We start from the raw sequence: 20,150 nt of genomic DNA, 5'->3' as shown, positions 1-20,150 counted from the left end.
GATTAGATTTTTCGCTAGGTTTTAGATGGATCCGATTTCTCTCTGGCTGCCCTTTATACCCTTGAACACTGTCCCCACCTCCTGCTTGACCTCTAGTGTCTTTAACGCCTCCTTCCCTGTCACTGGGCTTCCCTTACACCATCCCCTCCCTCCCCAGCATTCTAGGGAGACAAAGCCAGAACTCTACCGTCTTTGCTTGTCCATTTCTAGTCCTACCTCTCCCCCGCACCCCCAATAGTCCTAGCAACTCCCTCCTCCTCACAGAGATCAGCTGCAAACAGAGCAGCAGCCGCCACCATCACCTCCAAGGCGGTTGGTCTGCTCAAGAGTGGAACCCGCCCGGCCGGGCTTTGCTGCATGAGTAGCCAACGCCCAGCAAAGGGCGGCTCCCGAATCGCAGCTCCTCCTGCGGCAAGTGCACCCACTCAGGGCCAGACATCCCCATCCCCCTGCGGTGTGAGGGGTGGGGCACTAGCGGCTTTTTTTGCCATCACTCTCTTTGGCCCCCTGAATTCCCTGGCGTGGCACCCACATTTCTCCCCCGACCGGTGCAGCCTGAGCTCCCTGTTCTCTCCGCCCTCGCCCTCAGCTCCAGGCAGATGCGCCTTTCGCCAGCTCCCCAGACCCGTTCGGGCCTTTCCACGCCATATGCATCTCCCCTTTCCAACGTGCCCCACCTGCGTCCTCCGCTGCTCACTCCCGAGTACCAGCTCGACCACGGCGGGCAGGCTCAGCAAAAGCCATTGGGGCAATTACACAGCCAGGAGGGGGGATTCCCAGCCAGTCTCCCGCAGCACTCGCTTCAAGTACAGCCTGTGGATGCCCCCGGGTACTGCCCTAGCGCTGCCCACAGGTGTCGCGCAGCCCGCCGCCATGCGCCCTGAGCGCTCCTTGTAGCCATCCACCCCCGCCCCCGGGGGCACCCCGCCTGCGGACTCTCCGCCTCACGCAACGGGCTGTAGCGCTGGACTCCTGCCTCCCAGGAAAGCTGCTCTCGCCAACCTGCCGCCACCCCTTCTTTGCAAACTCTCCTCCCCCTCCTCGGCGTGCCTTGCCGAGCTCCAGCCTCGCCGACTCCCCCTCCTGACCTCCGCAGCCTCCTGTTCCCGGAGAGCCCCCCGTGCAGTGCAAGTGCCCCCAGCTCTTGCAATCGGACCCACGTGCCCGCGGAGCGAGGGGTGCCGGTGTCGCGGCACAAACTGCTCCTGCCTGTTGCTGCTGCACCCTTAGCGCTGGGGCGGCGGCCCGGTTCCCGCGCCTGCCTCCGCCCGCAGCGCAGTCGGTGACGCCTCGCCCCTGGGCACTAGCCCAGCCTGGCGCTCGGGCGAGGCCGCGGCTCACGTGGGGAGCCAGGGGGCGCAGCTGGTGCTGCTGAGACGGGCGCGGTTATTTTCATTCACTGGAGCCCGCTCTGTCGCCTGTGGCGAGGGCTGGCAGCCCCTGCTCGCGGCAGCGCCGGAGGGAGGCAGACGGGGCTCAGAGAAAACGGGGAAAAGAAACCAGCAGCCGGGAGAGGGCGGCGGCAGCTGCGCTTCAGTCTGAAACCAGTTCCTGGGCATGGGCGCAAGTAAGTGCTTTTCCCTCTTGCTGTTTTGGGGGGTGGTCGGGAATTAGCGCTCAGCCACCCCTCGCGTTTGCTGAGAGAGAGCTCCAGCATCTTCCTCGCTTGGCTTCGCACGCCAGGGGCGGCTGAGGCTAGCAACAAACACGCGCACTGTATTCTTTTAGTATTCCTTCATTTTCGTGTCTGTAGTAGCGCCCATCACCGTAGTGTCTGGCTGCTCTCTGCACGCATAAAGGTTCGAGGATGTTTTCCCCCTGCCCCATATCACATCAGTTTCTCCCAGCCCCAGCGCCTCAAAGGCCCCCTACAGTTATTTCCCTCGCCCGAAATGCCCCTAGGTTGCTCGTCAAAAGTGTTCCGGAGGAGTTGTTGTCAAATGATAGTTTGCAACTCTGGAGAGGGAACTGGGATGAGATGTAGGTGGAGAATTCTCCCCTCTCCCCTTCAGGTTCCTCTTGATTGCTACCCTGTAGTGTCCGTGTTTATTGGAAGAGCCAAAGCATGTGGAGAGAAATGACAGAGAAATATCTGAGCAAATGATGGGGAAAAGGAGAGGATATGGTCTTCCGTGGTCTTCTTTGCTAAGGAGTTGCAGGAGTAGCTCTCCTGTGAATTACCCTTATTGTGCCAGGTTCACTTTCTAGCTCAGTCTCAAAAGTTTATTTTCTGCCCTATCCTGTGGAATTCAACAGGTTTGAGTTTTGTACCTAGGTTTGTTTGTTGATGATTTCTGCACAAATAAGAAACAAACATGTTTAGTTTGTGCAAACAATCATAATATCCCTAGGAGATAGACAAGAGCCATTGTGAACAGACATAACATGAAAGCACAACTGATTTATGAGAAGCCATCCCTTGGAAAGCCTTTCATAAGCAAAACATGTTTCATTGAATATTTTTTCATACACACAGGTTCAAAACTAGTTTTTTCCCTTTAGTTTAAGGACTATCTGCATTATATTTCTTCCCATTAAAATATGTCACTTGCGATGGAATGATTGTAAGATATGATTTTTAATTGGAGTGGAAAGGAGAAAACCAAATAGGGAAACTAAGTATGACTATAAGGATTATTTTACCCAAAGCTTTCTTGTTAGAGTAAAAATATTATAGATAATATGCCCATGAGGTAATGATAAAGGTCTTAGTACTTTATAAAATGAATTACTATGATAATATGCATTTACCATATAAGGTGCCCATCACTGTACTATCTTGGTGTTTTTCTCTTTCCTGCTTCCTCAGTCACTCTTCACAAGTAAGAAAGGTGAAGCTGACTTTTCCAGTCCCAGATTAATAGAATAAAAGTTGGGTTATCTTCTATTAGCTAAAGAAGTTGGTTGGAGATAAACCTGAAACGCATTCGTTTCTGGTCATTAAAGTCCAATAAAATATTTTTCTTGTTCTTTTCTGTCAAAAACAAGAGTTGGATAATTTCCCCAAAGTATTCATCTTTGGCTTCTTTTGTTTAAATTTTGGTGAAGGGATTTTCCACCCTGCTTCAAATCCTAGATGTCACTGTGCCAGTGCAGTTGGGCAATAGAAGTGCTTCAAGAGGCCTCCTCAGAATCCCTAGCTGAAAAGGTGTGTCGGGGTGAGAAAGAGAATTCTGTAGCATATATCAGTATAGATATTCTGGGAAGCCTGAGGTATGTACAGGCTGTTTCAAGTTTTGCTGCAGGTCATATTGGCCTCACCCACTCTGCTGGTGCAAAGATGATTTAAAGCCATCTTTACCCATCCCCAGCCTCTGGAATGCTCCTGTACATAAGTCTCCAGGAGGACAAACTCGCACATACATTCGTCTTCTTTTTTCTTTGTTCCTGTAATTTTTTCCCCCTAAAGTTTCTATTAATTTTCCCCTTAAAGGAAAACTAAACAGCTAAAACTTGTGCCAAAATGTAGATTTTGTTAAAACAAGCTTTTTCTAAAGCTAAGACCAATAGAAATGTGTCAATGAATGTCTTAAAAATACAACAACAAAAGGCTTTTAAAAGATCAAATACTTCTCTTCAGTGTTTGCAGCTGAAATCTTTCAGGGCTGAGTACCAGACAGTGAAATGGACGGCACTGATTTTCATATGTACAAGCTGAGGGAAATGCAAAAAGTAAATAGACAACACGGGTAGTAAACGGTACAATGGATTTTTAAAACTTTCAGTTTTGATAATCTAAAATGTTAGGAACAGTGGCAAGGACATTTGTTTTGTTTTAAAATATATTTAAGTTGTCACTGCCCTTTGTAAAGGATGGAAGTGTTGACTGATTTGTTGAGTGGTTATCGATTATTGATTATATTGAATTGTAAGGTTTTCCAGTTAGTCACAGATTAAAATTTCTGAGGGTTTAAAAGGTTCCAGTCCCAGAATCAGGTACAGTAACTCCTCACTTAATGTCCTCCCGCTTAACATTGTTTCAAAGTTATGTTGCTGCTCAGTTAGGGAACATGTTCGTTTAAAGTTGTGCAATGCTCCCTTATAACGTCCCTTACAAGGCAGCATTGCACAAGTTCCTCTTCTCCGCCTCCTCCTCCTCTCTCCCAGTGCTTCCCCCACCACTGAACAGCTGTTTGGCAGTGCTTAGGACTTTCTGGGAGGGAGGGGGAGGAGCAGGGAAGAGCTGTGTCTCCACTCCTCCCTCTCCCTCCCAGAAAGTCCTAAGTGCTGCCAAACAGCTGTTTGGCGGCGGGGAAGAACGGGGATGCGCTGCGTCTCCGCTCCTCCCCCTCCTTCCCAGAAGTCCACAGCTGTTTGGCGGCGCTTAGGACTTTCTGGGGGCGAGGAAGGTGCGGGGATGCAGCATGCTCCAGAGAGGAGGTGGAGTGGGGACGGGAAGAGGTGGGCCTGGAGTGGAGTGGGGACGGGAAGAGGTGGGCCTGGAACATCCCCCAGCAAAGTCGGCGCCTGTTCTTCTCTGGGTAAGCTGTCACTGCTGCTGCAAAGGTGCTTCCTAGTGTTCTTGCCTGCAGCGGGCTGTGCTTGTGTGGGGTGAGCCATGGCACTTCCCAACCACAGTACTTTACAGTATATAATGCTGTTTGTCTGCCCCCAAAAAATTTCCTTGGGGAAAAAAACCTAACCGCCGCATTTACATTAAATATTTTGGGAAAATTGGATTCGTTTAACATCGTTTCACTTAAGGTTGCATTTTTCAGGAACATAACTACAACATTAAGTGAGAAGTTACTGTACAGCAGAATTAAGTTCAGTATTTGGTTTGGTATCTCAATGTGCACAGCAATGACGACATTCACACTGAGGGCAAAGCAAAGCTTTAGTAAAACTTTTATTAGCTTAATTGATAAAAACACACACGTTTCAACCCAAATGAAGGCATAGGTATAGTGCAGTATTAAGGTAGTAATGGTGACCTGCACCATTCCTTATGTATACTCTCAGCTTTCTAATGGAGACCTAGTAATGGGAGACAGGCAGTGTTCCATGAGGGTCCTACCCTGCCTCTGGTATGTTAAACAAATCCGACGGTTAAGATCTCAAAGCTTATGTGGTGGTTTGGCCTGTTACAGGGCCTCACGACTACGATGAATATTCATATAAACACCTGGACTCCTTTGTCTATAACTAACTTCCTCACCCTAATAATGTTGGGGTGTCCTTATCGTGTAGGTTGGTATATTAATGATCTCAACTCATTATCTCATATATCACATTGTTGCCAAAGCAAGTTTGCGGTTATGCATCTGTGGCTGTTCCTATGCTAAAATATCCGCAAACTGGTACCAGTTCATATTCCTGCAGTTACCCGGTATTGTTTTTTACAAAAATCCCCTAGACAAAATATTCCTAACTCCCTAGTAACTCAGGGTCACTGTTGTGTAACACACTTACGCTAAGGTTCATAGGCCTCAAAGTCTTATGATAACTACTTAAGCTAAATATCATACAAGATGGAGGTCTAAATAAAATACCCCTAATCAAGCTCTATGGGCTATAGAAGAAAGCCGCCTTGGTAATGTTTAGTAAAAGCTGCTCCCTGTATTTGCATACTGCTTTGTTCATTTTTGTGAATTTGTTCTTCCATTATTCAAGCACTGATAATAAGCTTGATACTGTAAGACACAGAAGATTGCCCCTTACTCCACTTCCAAGGAAGCTTACCACCCATGGCCCCAGTCCTGCAAACACTTACACAGGTATTTAACTTTACATATGTGAGTAGTCCCTTGAGACTTTGAGAGTATCTTTTTGCCATTAGGCCTACTTATGTATGTAAAATTCAGCACATGCATAAGTGTTTGCAGAGTCAGGACCTATATAATTTCAATTAATTTTTTTAAAAGCTGTGTTAAGTGAGAGTAAACGCAGTTTAGGTGAAAGAGGACTCCTTGTTACCTTCTGAAACATGTTGGTAGACTTGGTCCAATTGTGCAGGACAAGGATTCACATATCACAAATAACCACAATTGTAATCACTGTCAATAGAGAGATTAAAATTTGGGTGTAGAGGTTGAAGTCCTCTTTTTTTTTTTTCCTGTGGCTCATAATTGAGGCAGTTTGGCATAGTAGTATGTAGAAACTTTCTCTTCTGTTGATAGGGTTGTATCTTCCTGGAACTCCTCCACCACCATTAACTTACTGATAATACATAAAATCAAACGTGTTTTCCCAAATTTTGGAACTTCGTGTTTTGTGCATTTTCACAGGCCATTTGATGACTCAGTTTGAGCAACTTCCTTAATCCTGGAAGAAACCCTCTACAGAAGTGCAATAGAGAACAAGGAAACAAAAGTAATAGAGATCAAGATAAAACCTTAAAAGAAAAAGTATATTCATTTGTATGTAGCTGTGATCACTGCTGTGTATTGGGGAGAAATAGAAGTTGGAATGGAACTCCAAGTCAACTCACCTAATTTTGGTGCAGTTACTTTGGTAATACTTCTGGCTAGATCTGTAGCAAAGTTTAACGTTTAAAACCTCCCCATCACATTTTCTACTCTTGCTCTGGAGGGAGGACACCAGCCCAAATAAAACAACACAAAAGAAAGTCTTCTGCAGTCCCCCTTTTGGTAAATATAGGGAGTCTCACTTTGACGCATACTGGATGTTGTTACTCTTCATGTAAGTCTTTATTAACTGATTAGTTTGTGGTGATTTTCCTATGAACAAGAGTGTCCAAGTGTAAAAGCCAGCAGAGACAGAGAGAACTCAGTTCACAGCTGGATTTATTTTTTAAAGAGATTGTTCTGCGTATGTCAGTGATATCATGAACCTTGAACTGTGCTGGCATACAGTTTCTAAACTCTGGGACAAATATTAGCCTGGCAAGCACAGGAACAGCATAGGATATGGGGGGAGGGGAAGTAGACTCTACAGAGCTATTCTGTCCTCATCCTTGCACAGATGGGAAGGAGAAGGCAGAATGGGTTGATGATTGACTTTACCGTTCCATGTGCTGGCCAGCTTACACTGTGTGGGCTGTAGATCCGGTGCTGTTTTCTCCCTCCCCAGAGCAGCAGAAGAGCGAGGAGGGAGATGTAACTGAGTCACAGTCTTCCTGTCTGGGTTATTCCTGGTACAGTGCAAAAACAGATTGCCCATTACTCTGGATTCATAGCAAAGGCTTGATTGAACCTCCATTCTTTTAGCCACTAGTTGGCTCTGTCCTGGCAAACATCCAATTTACTGTACCTAATGTAACCTGTACCCATTCCTCTTCACTGTAGTGACACCCGGAAAATATTTTTAAAAACCTGTAATTTAAAAATCAGTTTAAACTAATTTGGAACCACAAACACTGTATAAATCATGGTTGTATAGTAAATGCATTACACTGGTACAGGACAAAGTTAATGTTGTTTGGGGTGCCTTAACTGTGCATTTTCTAATCAGTTTAGGATTACTTGTAAGTTTAAATGTAACCCTGAATTTCCTGTGTTTTATAGTGCTTCTTTGGGGATATTTATAACATCCTCTGAGTTGTATCCCATGCTATTGATCTAAACTCATCTCCAGTTTAACATAGATTTTATCTGGAATTTCCTTGGATTTTATTAATTATTAAAAAAATCATAAAAGCACTAAACTAGTAACTCAAAGAAGGCTACCATACAATCAAAGAAACATAGGTCAAGAAGGGAGCTGAGGAGGTAATCTACTCCATCCCCTGTGCTGAGTCAAAATTAAGTATATGTAGATGATCCCTGAAAGGTGTTTATGTAACCTGTTCTTACAAACCTCCAAAGATAGAGATTCCGTAACCTCTCTAGACAACCTGTTTCAGTGCTTAACTATGCTTATAGTTAGAAAGTTTTCTGATATCTAACGTAAATCTCCCTTGCTGCAAACTAAGCTGATTGCTTCTTGTCCTGCTCTTGGTGGACATGGAGAGCAATTGAGCCCCATCCTTTTCATAACAATACATTTGAAGATTTTTATGTCCCTCCTTCTCTAGATTAAACATGCCCAATTTTTTACAAGCTTTCCTGATAAGTCATCTTTTCTAAACCTCTTATCCTTTTTGATGCTCTCTTCTGAACTCTTTAATTAGTCCACATCTTTCTCAAAGTGTGGTGCCCAAAACTGGAACTGTATGCCAGCTGAGACCCCACCAGTGGCAGGTAGAGCAGAACAGTTACTTCCTGTGTCTTAAATATGATTGTCTTGTTAATACTTCCCAGAATATTTGCCTTTTTTGCCTCAGCATTGTATTGTTGACTCTCATTCAGTTTGTGATCCACTATGCCTTCCAGATCCTTTTCTGCAGTACAGCTGCCTAGCTAGTTTATTCGCCATTTTGTATTTGTGCATTTGATTTTTTTTCTTCCTAAGTATAATACTTTGCGCTTGTCATTACCGAATTTCAGATTATTGGCATCAGACAAATTCTTCAATTTATCAAGATCAGATTGTGTGGTATGTCTGGTGATTTGAAGTTATGTAGTATCAACCTTAAGGGGGTTTTTGGGGGCGGGGGCAGGGGTTAATTAACTTTCAGGGCCAGATTCATGAGTACATTCAGCAACCAGGAAAAGTAGCCGGAACCTCCTGAGCAGTAAGTGGTTAACAGCTGCTTTGCATCTCTAGAGCAGCACTGAAGGTACTGGTGAATCTGCCTCTTAATTTGCCATTGATTTATTGGTTTAGTGTTCTGGGATATGGGGTAACTTATTTTTTATGTTGTAATTTAAAAAAAAGGCAAATATATACCAAGTAAACTTCCATGATATGAAACTGTGCAATATGATGGTCATAGTTGAAAGAAAACTAACAATTAGATAACCAATATTTTAAAAAGTGAATATTATCTATGCAACCTTGGAGGCCAACTGGATAGCAGGGGGCAAGAGGTAGTGAGTGGGGCTGTGGAGGGTCTAGAGAGGGGGGTAACTGGGAAGATGGAGGTGGAGAGGAAAGAGGGTTCTGTGATGTAGGGAGGCAGTGGTAATGTTGAGGGTAGTGGGAAGGAGGAGGATTATATGCAGATGGGCCCTATGTTGGGGAGACTTGCGCTGTGCCCACTCTCTTTGTGCCAAGGCATCAGTACTTGAAAGGCTCCTGATGACACTGTTGCCTCAGCTCCATTCTGTACAAAGGCAGCACTGCCAGGGGGAGCTGGGGCAGGACCACAACCTTTAAAGGTAGAGATATTGGCATTCAGGGACTGGTCTCCTTTGCTCCCCTTCTTCTCCTATCCTAACTCCAGCCACCACCCTGTTTTCAAATAAGTGGTCTCTCTAACACATCCCTGCTTTTCTTCAGGCCCATATATATACCTGCTTCCCACTACCCCTCCCTCATCTTCCCACTCTCCCCCTGCACCCACGCAGCCCCTTCACTGTATACCTGAGCTGCCTTAACAACAGAATCCCTCACTGTGAGGAGCCAAATGAAGGGAAAACTGACCACATGTGAGGAGGGTGAGAGAATGACAGGAAAATCATGGGCATGTGTGGTGGGATGGGGTAGACAGTATGAAGCAGGGATGTGCATGTGTATGGGGAGGGAAAAGGGCTGTATTTGGAATAGGGGCTCTGTTAGTCTTCCTCATACCAATGACTCATTTCAGCCAAAGAACTGACATGGAAATTAGCTATAGAACAAAGGTCATGATTGGTGGAGTTACTGCTTATGGCATAATGACTCCACTTAGGTGAGCTGTTGTTCTGGCCCTGTCTGTATAACCATAATAATTGGATACAACAGTTGTAAATAATGTAGTTTAATTACAACATAATTTCTTCCAGTGCAGTTTATGCATGAGATTTCAAAGATTTAACTAGATGGAAAGCTTGAGGAGTCTGTGTTACATCATTTCTAAGTTGACTTGGGACATAAGTCCTATGCTGAATTGCAAATTTCATAAAAGACCCATTTTAATTAATGTTAACTGAAAAGGTAATGGATTTAATTGAAAATTCCCAGAAGAGTCATTCAATACTCAAAGAGTAAGTTATGTGATTTTTGGGAGGCTCTGTTGTATTTTCTTATACATAGAGAAGAGTTTAGACCCTTTTGTTAAGTGTAAAAACTCAACTCAGTCTTAACTATGGAGCTGCAACAGTGCATCCATAATGACATTTGAAGATGATCCCCTCAATCTCACTCTAAATCTGTAGCAGCTTTTTCCAGCTAACATTCTGGACTCTTTTTTTTTGTTTGTTTGCTTGTTTGTTTAATAAAAAATGCTGGTCTTCTCTATAGGATGAGAATCCATCATGTTTAATGAAGCTTTAGAAAGACCAAGAGCTATTTTGTGGTTTCTGTGATGTAGAGAAGATGATTTTGTTGATTAACCAAACATAATGATTTAACATAACAAATTAATTTCAGAAAGATGAAACATGATTTGTCTGGAGTACGAAGTATCCATTATTACTTTATTTTTTTTTCTTTCCTTCCTTCGCCCAGTCTCTTGAGGTATATTTTCTTCCCTTCTTATTGCTTTCTTGTTTTGTCACTGTAGTCAAGCAGTGTTCTTTCTTTCTCTCTCTAGTGTTGTTACTGTTAGACATTGAAAAGGAATGCTCTGAAAATGTTTGTTGCTGCACTGAGTAGACAGACATCATATTTGTGAAGTTCATACATTGTTATATTTTAGCAGAAAAATTGTTGTGTTTTCAGTTTCTTTTAGACACAATTTTTCAGTTAGGAGACTGCATGCAACTAGTTATCTATTTTTATGAAATATAGCAAAGGGCCACCTAGATATGGTGTTAAAGAACTGAAGTGTTAGAGCTTGGAGGTTGATTGATTACTACAAGCTTCAAATTGCAGAAATGAAAACATTTCTAGTGGGGCTGTCAATCGCAGTTAGTTCAAGCAATTAATGCAAAACAAATTAATTGGATAAAAAATTGTGATTAATCACAGTTTTAATCACACAAACAATAATAGAATACCCTTCTAATTCCAATCACTTCAAGCACGTGCTTTCCAAGGACTTCAATCTTGTATCAAAGCAGAATACAATAACTGTTCTATTCAATTACCAACAAGGCAAGAGGTAAAATAGGTCTTTGTCTCTTAATGCATTTCAAAGGAATTGCTTTGACAGCTTCCTAAAGTAGATAGATTATAAAAGTCACATCAGTCTGAACTAGTACTATAAGAAGATAATAAATAGTAATGTATCTAACAATTTCATTCTGAGTCACAGTTCTAGAAAATATGAAAATCCAGATATGTACAAAAGAGATACTGCTATAAAGGAAATCCCAGTTTTCCAACTCTTATGATTTTATTGCGAGTCTTGAGAGTCTTAGTGCTTTTCTTAAAGCCCCAACTGCTGGAACTTTATATTGAATGAGAATTACAGCTTTCATTTGAAACAAAAAGTAAGTTTATAGTCCCCATGGTTGCAGAGAAAAGCCTAAAAAAATGACAGGCAAGTTCATCCTGAAGGCAAATAATAATCCAACATTTATTATTTTTTTTAAAAAAAAATCTCATGATTTTTAAAAAAACAACAAGGAGTCTGGTGGCACCTCACGAAAGCTTATGCTCAAATAAATCTGTTAGTCTTTAAGGTGCCACTGGACTCCTTGTTGTTTCTGTGGATACAGACTAACACGGCTACCCCCTGATACTTGACACCATGATTTTTAAGTCAGTCTCATGATTTTTGAACATAGGGTTGGCAATACTGAAATCCATTATTTGCTCAGGACTTTATTAATTAGTGTTATTTTAAAAATTAAAAAAATAAATGAACCCAAACCACTAGACGTTTGATGATCCAGTCTATTGTTTTAATTGATTACTTGGTTTCTAGTACAACTGTAATGCCAATGGAAGTGATGAGTAAGGAGGACTTTGAAAGGCTTTGCCTTAAGTACCTACCATCAGTCTGTCAGGCTAAGAAATGTGCTGTATACCCAGCCTTGGAGGAGTAAATTATTTGAAATTAGCCTTGCACATCATAAATAATTAAAGAAATGTAGAAGTTGTGCTTACGGGCAGATGAATTAGCCACAATGATCATTCCTTAGTTAATGGCAATACCACCTTTTTGTGACTTTTATCACTGGAGTGTGTGCGCACGTGTGTTTCAGAGAGGGGTGGGTGTTTACACTGTGCCCTCAAAAATATCTTGGTGATTGATTCTCTAAGATTCATACATTTTTGAGTGCCATGCTTTTAGTTTCTTATGCTGAATAATGTTCCTCATCCTGTTTCCATTTAAAAAAAAATAACATCCTGTTTCTATTGGCTCTTTAATTTTAATTTTATCTTTTAAGGAGCTGAGTATCCAGGAGAGATTTATTGGTTCCAAGTATGGGAGTGTATAAGGAGCTGATGCTTGCTTTTTTCTGTTTTTTTTTTCCCTTAAAGTGTTATGGTGCTCTATCAGATTGTATGGGAGTTGATATAATAATTTTTACATCCAGGACAAATTTGTAGGTTAGTGTTAGTAAAGCCTCAAACAATGTGGATATTTGCATGAGTTTACACTGATGAATTAAGGTGGGCATGGCAGCATTGAGCTGCAGGAGGCTTGGCAAACTGTGGAAGTGTATAACTGCATAAAATAAAGGAGGGGCAATGTATGTTGGCATGCTGGCAGGTATTTTTCTTAGGCTGGTTTGAAGTCTTTCTGGCGTGGCCTTTCTCTGTAGGACACAGCTACCAGTTAGCCTAATGAGCACCTTAGGTTCATTTTAAAATTTAATCTATGGTTTGTCTACACTAGAGAAATTTGACATGCTAATCACCAGTTGGTTACCATAGTACAATTACGCACCTCTTATCTACACACACAGTTGCTTCCAGTGGTGCACAGGCATTCACACCAGCATTTGGATTAGGTTGACTTTCAAGGCTAATGATTGTGTGGTCTTCTTACATGCTAGTTTCCTGCAGTATAGCGCCAGTGAGGATAGATCACTGGCATAATAGCTTTAACAGTGTAAATAGTCCACCTGCTACTGTCCTGCAGCACATTTAATAGTGCTTAGAGTGCCTATCTGGTCTCCTCTTTGAACTTCACTCCACAGTGATCAAGTTTGTGTAACGCCAACAGACCCTGGTCGTCAGAGGATGGGATTGAACCTGGGATCTCTGGAGCTTAGTGCATGTGCCCTACCACATGAGCTAAAAGCCAACTGGCTGTTAGCTAAGGCTGTAGAGCACACTCATAATCAATCTCTCTCTCTCGCTCTGCCTCTGCCACTAGATGGGGCAGAACACCACACCCAGAAGGTGTGTGGGTTACATTAGCAAGAAGTTACATGTGATACAAATAGTACTGCTCAGAAGAGAACACCAGTTTGAAAATACTCAGAAGTGTCTGTGCTGTATAATCCCATGGAATACAGCCTGAAAGAAATGTTTAAACCTCATGTTGCATAGAGATCCAAGCGACTCAAGCAGGTGAAAGGAGGACTGCAGGGACTCTCTCAGAAACTATCATTGCAACTGCTTAAATGGGCTGTTACTGGCATAGCTGTTCAGAAAATAAGGTTCCACTTCCACTTAGAGATGTGAACGTTGCAGTTCAGAAATTGAGGGGCTGGTTTAAGGAATCAAAATCAGTTTTTTCACACTACAGAGCTTGGCTTATAGCTAGGCCCTTTGATTTCATTATTTTCACCCCTAAGGGTACAGGGGTCCAAATTCTTCCAAGTGGAACTCCACTGAAAATGATGGAATTACATGAAGTATGAATTTGGCCCAATGTGCTTATTTAATGAATTATTTCTACCACGGTGGGATGGCTAATTGAAGTGCTTTCTGTCTCCTTGCCAGTTATTCTTTATGTGGAAGATAATTTTATGTCCCTCTGTGTGACGTAACATTCAAAGGGATGCTGTCTTATAGTTTGTCCTTTAATTCACATGAATCAAGGGGCAAGTGTTCTGGTTTTAAACATTTGGTGGTTTGTTTGTTCACCATTGCTGAAGAAATAGACACTATTTTCTTAGGGTCTACACTCAGTTCACTGTTCTGCCTTCTGCTGTTCTCTGCTACAGCTATTAACTAGCCCATGCTATTTCTGGAGCTGTGTACATTCCTAATGACATTAGTGCTGATGGTAAGCAAAATAGAAATAAATGAATCCAGACGTTGATAGCATAAGAACAGTTCAGATGTTTATTATACTGTTGGAACTACAGAAAATACTAACATCAGTGGGACTCCATGAGAATGAGGGGGTTCATACTAATGGTTTGGATGTAAATACTTTAATTCTCATTTAAAAGCAACATAATTTTGTGATCCTCCTTGGGTATTTTAGGTGAAGTAAAAACCATTAAATAGTAGCATTGGTTTGATGTGGTAAACACTCTACCACATGGATATCTACTGTATAAAACTTTTTGTTAAAGACGCCCTATTCTTAATCTAATTCTATTCTTCTTCTCTAGGCACTATTTCCCCTTGCTAATTTTTCTCCCTACTGTTACTCATACCTTCTTGTCAACTGTTTGAAATGGGACATCCTGATTAACACTATAAAAGTGATTTTTCCTCCTGCTGATAATAGCCCACTGTAATTGATTTGTCTTGTTAGAGTTGGTAAGGCAGCCCGCATCTTTTCATGTTCTCTGTCTGTATGTGTATATATATATCTTCCTACTGTATTTTCCACTCCATGCATCTGAGGAAGTGGGTTTTAGCCCATGAAAGCTTATGCCAAAATAGATTTGTTAGCCTCTAAGGTGCCACAAGTACGCCTCATTCTTTTTTCATAAGACAGATGTTCTTAGTGTATTTACCTCCTTAGTATATATTATTTTTCTTTTTTTAAAAATTGGTTCACTGCCACACAGAATTTTGATCCTACTATGTGTCCTTTGCTTTCTGCAGACATTAATTGTACAAGGTTTTAACTCTTAGAATTGTCACTAAGGAATGCATAGTCCAAAGTCGTCTTATGATTGAATGTAGGTTGTAGATATAAAAAATTCAATGTTTCTTTTCCAAAATAACATACTTTCTGACGTTTCATTAAAATGCATAATTTCTTGATTGCCCCAGACATCTAAAATTCAACTCCCTTCCTTTGCTTGTGTATTAGGCAGTAACTGAACAACAAACTAAATATCAGATAAGTTAATTACCAACATCTTTGTTCCACATCTAGTTGTTCTTGAAATGTTGTACATCTTCCTTGCTAGTCTTGTTTATGCTACAAAGAGATCTCTTCATGTGGATACTAATTACATGTTTTCCCAGCTTCAGTCATGAACTGATTTTGTTAATCCTCAAATTTAAACAAGGTAGATGAACAATTAAGATACTTCAGAAAGATATTTGTATTTATGGACTGACATATCATTCTCCTATGATCATGAATCAGCCACAGCCCCTGGGAAAAGCAGTGAAAACTATGGCAGGTCCGTCAATGTGATAAAGAATCAATCTTGTTGTCTAAACTAGAAGAATTGCCATAATTTTCACTGCTTCTTCCCAGGGCAGACTTCCTACCGTCTTCATTTTTGTCACCTCCTGCTGCCAGACAGAAATAGCTCGTGTCAAGGTTCCTCCCCCACTCTGAACTCTAGGGTACAGATGTGGGGACCTGCATGAAAAAACCCCCTAAGCTTATCTTTACCAGCTTAGGTCAAAACTTCCCCAAGGTACAAAATATTACACCCGTTATCCTTGGAATGGCCGCTACCACCACCAAACTAATACTGGTTACTGGGGAAGAGCTGTTTGGACGCGTCTTTCCCCCCAAAATACTTCCCCAAAACCTTGCACCCCACTTCCTGGACAAGGTTTGGTAAAAAGCCTCACCAATTTGCCTAGGTGACTACAGACCCAGACCCTTGGATCTTAAGAACAATGAACAATCCTCCCAACACTTGCACCCCCCACTCTCTTGGGAAATGTTGGATAAAAAGCCTCACCAATTTGCATAGGTGACCACAGACCCAAACCCTTGGATCTGAGAACAATGAAAAAGCATTCAGTGTTTTACAAGAAGACTTTTAATAAAAATAGCAGTAAATAGAAATAAAGAAATCCCCCCTGTAAAATCAGGATGGTAGATATCTTACAGGGTAATTAGATTCAAAAACATAGAGAACCCCTCTAGGCAAAACCTTAAGTTACAAAAAAGATACACAGACAGAAATAGTTATTCTATTCAGCACAATTCTTTTCTCAGCCATTTAAAGAAATCATAATCTAACACATACCTAGCTAGATTACTTACTAAAAGTTCTAAGACTCCATTCCTGTTCTGTCTCTGGCAAGAGCAGCACACAGACAGACCCTTTGTCCCTCTCCCTCCTCCCAGCTTTTGAAAGTATCTTGTCTCCTCATTGGTCATTTTGGTCAGGTGCCAGCGAGGTTACTTTTAGCTTCTTAACCCTTTACAGGTGAGAGGAGCTTTCCCCTGGCCAGGAGGGATTTCAAAGGGGTTTACCCTTCCCTTTATCTTTATGACACGCCCCCCAAATCTCAGCTAGGGTGAAACACTGGCTGGGATTTCTTCCTGGAGCTCTAGGAAAACAGAGTTAATAAGACACATGCATCTCTAAATATACTACCAAGTACATAAAGACTAACAATATTTTCCACATCTCAAGGACGATTTTAACCAGTTGATTCTGGGAAACTTTCACGGGAGAGTGCATCAGCCACTTTGTTAGAAGCTCCTGAGATGTGTTGGATGTCGAAATCAAAATCTTGGAGAGCTAAACTCCACCGAAGAAGTTTTTTGTTAGTTTCTTTGACGGTGTGAAGCCACTTTAGTGCAGCATGGTCGGTTTGCAGGTGGAAACGCCGTCCCCAAACATATGGGCGTAGCTTTTCCAGAGCGTAGACAATGGCATAACATTCTTTTTCAGTGACTGACCAGTTGCTTTCCCTCTCAGACAGTTTTTTGCTGAGAAACACTACAGGGTGGAATTCTTGATCAGGTCCTTTCTGCATTAAAACTGCTCCCACACCACGCTCGGACGCATCTGTGGTTACTAGGAACGGTTTGTCAAAGTCTGGGGCCCTTAGTACAGGGTCAGACATGAGTGTCGCTTTAAGCTTGTTAAAGGCCTTCTGACACTTTCCGGTCCACTGAACAGCATTTGGCTGTTTCTTTTTGGTTAGGTCTGTCAGTGGGGCAGCGATTTGGCTGTAGTGCGGTACAAATCGTCTGTAATAACCAGCCAAGCCTAAGAAGGATTGAACCTGTTTCTTTGACTTTGGGACAGGCCACTTTTGGATAGCATCCACTTTGGCCTGTAGGGGGCTGATAGTTCCTTGACCCACCTGGTGTCCAAGGTAAGTCACTCTGTTTAGGCCTATTTGACACTTCTTAGCCTTAACAGTTAGTCCTGCCTCCCTTATGCGCTCAAGGACTTTTTGTAGATGTTCCAGGTGGTCTGCCCAGGAATCCAAAAATATGGCCACATCGTCAAGGTAGGCGACTGCATATTCTCCTAATCCCGCTAGGAGACCATCTACAAGTCTTTGGAAAGTGGCGGGTGCATTTCGCAGCCCGAAAGGGAGTACATTAAATTCATACAGCCCGAGATGTGTGATGAAGGCTGACCTTTCCTTGGCAGATTCATCTAGCGGTACCTGCCAGTACCCCTTGGTTAAGTCCAAGGTAGAGATGAACTGGGCCCGTCCCAGTTTCTCTAATAGTTCATCTGTGCGTGGCATGGGATAGTTGTCTGGGCGAGTTACAGCATTTAGCTTACGGTAGTCCACGCAAAAACGTATTTCCCCATCTGGTTTGGGAACTAGAACCACTGGAGATGCCCATGCACTTTCAGAGGGGCGGATTACACCCATCTGTAACATATCCTGGATCTCCCGTTCTACAGCAGTTTTAGCTTGAGGAGACACCCGGTAAGGTTGGACCCTAATTGGGTGAGCATTACCTGTGTCAATGGAGTGGTATGCCCGTTCAGTCAGTCCTGGGGTGGCTGAGAACGTTGGCGCGTAGCTAGTGCACAGCTCCTGGATCTGCTGTCGCTGCATACGCCCAAGGGTCATGAAGAGGTTCACCTCTTCCACACCACCACCACATTTCCCTTCGTAGTAGACACCTTTGGGCCACTCAGCGTCGTCTCCTCCCTGGGCTGTAAACTGACAAACCTTTAATTCTCTGGAATAAAAGGGCTTTAGAGAATTAATATGGTACACCTTAGGCTTTCGGTTGGAGGTGGGGAATGCTATGAGATAATTAACAGCTCCCAGGCGCTCCTGGACCGTGAATGGCCCTTCCCACGATGCTTCCATTTTATGGGCCTGGAGCGCCCTTAAGACCATGACCTGGTCTCCTACTTTGAAGGAACGCTCTCTGGCATGTTTATCATACCAGGCTTTTTGTTCTTTTTGAGCATCCTGTAAGTTTTCTCTAGCAAGGGCTAAAGAGGTTCGGAGGGTGTTTTGTAGGTTGGTTACAAAGTCCAGAATGTTAGTTCCTGGAGAAGGTGTAAATCCCTCCCATTGCTGCTTCACCAACTGCAATGGCCCCTTAACCTCACGGCCATATACAAGTTCAAATGGGGAAAACCCTAAACTGGGATGTGGTACAGCTCTGTAGGCAAAGAGCAACTGCTGCAACACTAGGTCCCAATCATTGGAGTGCTCATTTACGAATTTACGTAACATGGCCCCCAAAGTTCCATTAAACTTCTCCACCATGCCATTTGTTTGATGATGGTAAGGAGTGGCAACCAAGTGATTTACCCCATGAGCTTCCCAAAGGTTTTTCATAGTTCCTGCCAGGAAATTAGTCCCTGCATCGGTGAGGATGTCGGAGGGCCAACCTACCCTGGCAAAAATGTCTGCTAGTGCCCACTTTTAGCCCTGGTGTTGCTTAGAGCTACTGCTTCCGGCCATCGGGTGGCAAAATCCATGAAAGTCAGTATGTACTGCTTTCCTCTGGGTGTCTTTTTCGGAAAAGGACCCAGAATATCCACAGCTACTCGCTGAAATGGAACTTCAATGATGGGGAGTGGCTGGAGAGGGGCTTTGACCTGGTCTTGGGGTTTTCCCACTCTTTGGCACACCTCACAAGACTGGACATAGGTAGAAACATCCTTGCCCATTCCCTCCCAGTGGAATGACCCCCCCAAACGGTCTTTGGTCCTGTTCACCCCAGCATGGCCACTAGGGTGATCATGGGCTAAGCTCAAGAGCTTGGCCCGGTATTTAGTTGGAACTACCAACTGTCTCTGAGGATGCCAGTCTTCCTGGTGTCCACCAGAAAGAGTTTCCTTGTATAAAAGTCCTCTTTCTACAACAAACCTGGATCGATTAGAAGAGCTGAGAGGCGGTGGGTTGCTCCGTGCCGCCGTCCAAGCTCTCTGGAGGCTTTCATCTGCTTCCTGTTCGGTCTGGAACTGTTCCCTTGATGCTGGAGACATCAGTTCCTCATGGGATTGTGGACCTAGGCTTGGTCCCTCTGGAAGCGATATAGGGGATGGAGCTGTTTCTGTTGACTGTGAACCGCTCTCCGCTGGTGCACTATGTTGGGATTCAGGCTCCGGCTGAGCCTCTTGTGTAGGGTTATCGGCTGCTGCCAGTTCAGGTTCGGTGGGGCCCTCTGTTGTTGAGGTTGCAAGTACTGGATTCAGTGCTGACACGGGGTCTGGTGTTGGTTGTTCGGCTGGTTCCGGTTCTGGGACTGGTTCCGTCTGGGTCTCTGGGACTGGATCCACTACTGCTGTTGCAGACATTGGCCTGGGGTCCAGGTCCATCACCTCTGACTGGGTCCTGATAGAAGTTTCCGGAACAGAGCTAGGCCTCACAGCTTGTTTAGCCTGGCTGCGGGTGACCATTCCCACCCTCTTGGCCTGCTTCACATGATTGGCCAAGTCTTCCCCCAACAGCATGGGGATGGGATAATCATCATAGACTGCAAAAGTCCACATTCCTGACCAGCCCTTGTACTGGACAGGCAACTTGGCTGTAGGCAAATTGAAAGAGTTGGACTTGAAGGGTTGAATCGTCACTTGGATCTCTGGGTTGATTAAATTGGGGTCCACTAAGGAAGCATGGATAGCTGACACTTGTGCTCCGGTGTCCCTCCACGCGGTGACCTTCTTCCCGCCCACACTCACAGTTTCCCTCCGCTCCAAGGGTATCTGGGAGGTATCTGGGCCTGTGGACCTCTGGTGTGATTCCGGTGCAATGAACTGTAATCTGTTGGGGTTCTTGGGGCAGTT

The 20,150-nt window shown here is 43.5% G+C and overlaps 1 protein-coding gene across 2 annotated transcripts in view; it reads left to right on the top strand.

Annotated features, from left to right (window-relative positions):
• Nucleotides 1-931: 931 nt before the first annotated feature.
• LOC125645232 (sodium channel protein type 2 subunit alpha-like) overlaps nucleotides 932-20,150 on the top strand; it is a 210,369-nt gene continuing 191,150 nt past the window's right edge. The window contains exon 1 of one of the 2 annotated variants that reach the window (XM_075117912.1): nucleotides 932-1,567. The gene's annotated coding sequence lies outside the window, so the exon portion shown is untranslated. The remainder of the gene's footprint in view (nucleotides 1,568-20,150) is intronic. The other variant, XM_075117911.1, reaches the window with a different exon arrangement.

Source organism: Caretta caretta, chromosome 11, assembly GCF_965140235.1.
Source record: "Caretta caretta isolate rCarCar2 chromosome 11, rCarCar1.hap1, whole genome shotgun sequence".
NCBI classification, from domain to species: Eukaryota; Metazoa; Chordata; order Testudines; family Cheloniidae; genus Caretta; species Caretta caretta.
The sequence above is the reverse complement of the archived record's forward strand: the minus strand, read 5'-3'. Positions and strand labels throughout refer to the sequence as shown.